Source organism: Centruroides sculpturatus, unplaced genomic scaffold, assembly GCF_000671375.1.
Source record: "Centruroides sculpturatus isolate CEXI.00-Female unplaced genomic scaffold, Cexi_2.0 scaffold646, whole genome shotgun sequence".
In the NCBI taxonomy this organism is placed as follows: Eukaryota; Metazoa; Arthropoda; class Arachnida; order Scorpiones; family Buthidae; genus Centruroides; species Centruroides sculpturatus.
The window spans coordinates 200212-204591 of record NW_019384827.1 but is presented as its reverse complement, the minus strand read 5'-3'; positions in this window follow the sequence as shown (position 1 = coordinate 204591).

Here is a 4380-nt window from a genome sequence, read left to right as displayed (position 1 = left end):
GAGACGTCGTTTGTGTTCTTCGAAATTATTTAAATTAGTGCTTTATAAAAACCTAAGCCAAGTGAATTATTTAATAGTTTTTTTTTATGGGTGATAGTATATATATATATATGTATATGTATATTTTTTTTAAATTTATGTGAGTAAAACTCTGCGTGTTTTTGCTCTGTAAACAATTGAAACTAGTTGGGACAACGAAATTCCGAGGTCATTGACATGGCTGTGCCAAGTTGTTCTACAGGATATCATTAGGTCAACCGAAACAGTATATTCGTCAACGTATATCAATCTTATAAAACGATATTAAATAATTGATAATTCCATTATGTTATTTTGTAAATTTGAATTAAGTTTCGTCGGAGTGATAGTCCAGTAATTATTTTTTAAATTCGTGTCTTATTATTTTTTTTATAAATTAAATCTTGCCATTAATAGTTTAATATGTAGAAAATATATTTAAATAAATGTTTTTAAATGTTTAATTAACTACTGGAATTTAATTTAATATACGATTTAAAAGGTATATATAGCCTAATTTTTAATGCAACCCACAATTGTCGGAATATTAAGCAATCATTGGATACATCTGTACGCATCTCTGGCATACAAATTCGCTTGCACAGTTTGTATGCCAGAGGTGTATCCGGGGCAGGCTGTGTCCCTGGTATGCAAATTAATTAAAGATGGGTAAGGTGTGTAGCGAGATTGAGGATGAGAGGTGGACTAAACCGGTGACGGAATGACGACCTTTGGTTGATAAAAGAAGAGGAGGAAGAACGATAAGCGGACTTACAGATGAATCGAAGCTCGCAATGGCCAACAAACCAATCTTTTATAAGACAATATCCCCTAAAAATTCTCCCGAAAGTAAATGTTCCGAAGTCATCACTACACGTGGGGCCTCCTAATTCAAATTTCCCTAGGCCCCATGAAGCTATAACGCGCCACCGGAGATTCGTTCAAAAAACAATCGAATTTAGTGGAACAAAAAGTGTTCGGGGATGACCACGCTTCTACTATATCACTCGATATTAAATGTAACGATTTTCTACTTCAAAAATTTAATTAATACCATTAAAAATTTCTACATACTTTATTATATTTGTCACGTTTTAAATTAATATCCATTGTCGTGTCATTAATAACATATTCTATACCCTCTACCGCATTTATTGAATATTTGAAAGAATATCCTCATTTAAAATATTTCTTTTTATAAATTTATTCTGGAATAAAATTGTTATCTGCATATTTCTGCGCTGATTAATACAAGAGTTACGGAGTGTGACAGACAAAAAGACGTACGAAAAATTAAATTTAGGTAATATGTCATTGCGTAATAAATTCTTTACGTGTTATTTCTGTATCAAACACAAAGACACAATTACTCACGCGATTATTTTTATAAAATAGAGAAAATAAAGTGGTTTAAAACACTTCACCAGCCTTATACTTTAATGATAAATTCAATACGGTATTTATTTATTTATTTATTTTTGAATTACTCATTGATAAAGCCATCAATGAAATTGTAATGTATGACACGATTCGATAATAATACTTCTGACATTTTTTTTTTTTTTTAAAAAAAAAGTATGACCTAGTTTCAGAATTGCTGATGTTTTCCATGTACACGAGCCTACAGGCGATCGTTAAATCGAATTATTTTTGCAATTCTGTGATTAAAATCCTTCGAATTATATAACTTAATATAGAAATAAAGATATTTTATAATACAGTAATATAATTTATAAATCTACAATTTTTTTCTTGTCATCACTCCTCTTGGTGTTGTGATTGTAAGCGTAATTAGGATACATTCATAAAGGAGTTAAATGAATGTTTACTAAGTCAGCCATAAAGTATCAGTAAAGTAACAGTGATATTTACTATAGAATACTGATCTATAGTAACTTATTTTAATTACATATAATATAAATATATGACGTGGCTCTCCAGTGGGCATTACAATAGAGGTTTTGACTCTCGTGTATTTCTAATAAGCAGGGATATGACTCCTGTCATGACAAAGGTTTGGCCTCTCCTGTTATAAAAGGAAAGTCAAAGTATAAGATATCTGCCCGATAAAAATGATGCAGGGAATGTTGCTATGTTGTATCAATTGAATTATCTTTCTCTACTTTCGATTACGTCGGTGGACTGAACTATTTGACCAGCTAATATTTAATTTGAATAATAGAATAATCATAGTTTACATGCTATCGTTCCACGTGTTGTTTATGATATCGTTATGAAAACAGCCTTCCTGTTGGTCTAAATGCCTCTTTCGACACCAGAAAAGCCTGGAATAATGGCTAATATTTCGGCACATTCCGAATTATCTTGAATCACTCCAATATAGTTAAATTGTGATGTCATACACAATTTAATTTAATATATTTATTATGATTAATAATATAAAAGTTATTTTTTAAGTAAAGTCTTATAACAGCCGTGAAAGTTATATATAGCCTATATACATTTTAAAAAGCTTTTTGTCTCTATTAGTACGCTTCTTGCTGTATTTGATAGATGAAAGTCAGGACCAGATATGGAGCAAGCTTAGGGGCAGGAAGTTTCGAGGTCTACACCGGAAATTGCGTTGTTTCAATTCAAAAATTCTCCCTTGAAAGGTGTTAGATAGACGACCGGCACGACTTTATTGTTAAAGGAAAAGTATGATATACAGGGGCAAACCACTACTAATTTGAGGTGGAGAGCATATATTTGAAATTAAATAAATTAAAAATATGATTAAAAATTTCATTCCGGCATTTTGACCATGTCACAATACATAATTTCAGTCACAATTTCTGCCAGTAGAGATGATGTTTAGAGAATAAAATCAATACCTGGCATCACAATAGTGATTGGCAAAAAGAGTAAAATGTGCAGAGGTAGAAGTGAGCTTCAAAGAGGACCGAGCAAGCCTATTGCATTATATATTAGCTCCACTAATGACATAAATTTTAAATAAAATTTGTATAAAATATTACTACTGCAAAAAGTCCAACGTCATTCTGATTATTTCTGTGAAAATTCTACACATTAAATAATTAACTTCATAAATATTAAAATAGAGAATCCTGGAGTATGTGCGAATTACTAAATATAACGAACGACATCGTTATGAGCAAATCACGTTATTTCCAAATTCTCGTGCATACACCTCGTTCATCGCCACACTACACTTAACGACACTTCATAGACGAACAAATGATAGCGCTAAATTGAAATTTGACGGTATATAATTAATATTTAGAAGTTAATATAGAGTTTCGAAAAGATAAATGCACCGATACTTGCCCTCTAAGAACATATTATTTTGCATTAAATATTTAGTCACTAAATATCTTTTATATTCAATATTAAGCATTTTAAATTATTATTTAATGAAGACATTTAAAAAAAATTAGTAAATTATATCAAATTAATTTAAAATATAGAAAAAATTGCCAATCATCTGCTTACAACAGTGTCTTATCTCACGCGGTTTGAAACGTGGTCGTGATATTTAAATTACTGTAAATCACGCAATGTAACTTTTCACATCTTTGTTATATGCAAAACAACAAAACAATTTCCACTTTCCATCATTTTTATCACATTTTTTTTATTTCCTCTAATCATTTAAATGTTCCATTTTGATATAATGTGCCATTTTGTAAACGTCCTACATCATTATTCTCCATTAAAAATAAGGTTTACAAACTTCTCCACTAGTCACGATGACTAATAAGTTAAAATATTTCACCAACATTCTTGTATAATATATATATTTTATTATGAGAATTGTGCGCTAAAAAATGATAAATTTATATTTTATATTTAGTTAAGATTTTGTGAAAAGTACGCTTAGTTTTCGGGTAATTTTTCCTCTAAAATAAACACTTCTCGAATGTCCTTAGGGAAATTTACTTAATAATTAAGGTCCCACACGAACGTTCCTAATTAAAACACCCTTACAGTGCTCTTATTCTTTAGAGTGGTCTTATATCATTGTAAAGAATGCTTTTTAAGGGGGCATTTAAGGTATTTTCTCTTGTTGAACCTCTTAAAACAATACGAAACGTGAATCGTATTTTATGTTTTTATTAAGTAAAAAAAAAAAAAACGAATATTTTGTAACATTTGGAGTATAAATAATGCTTAATATAGCAATATAATTTATTACTCTTGATATATTACATGCGTTACTTAAGTATAATATATATTAAACAGTAAATAAAAAAATATTTTAAAAATATATGTGTATTCTCACACACAAAAGTATATATATATATGCATACTTAATTATATAATACGATATATCAAGGGCGAATGTAGGTGTCATCCTTGGAGGGTATCAGAAAATAAGGTGTATGCTTGATATTTTAAAAA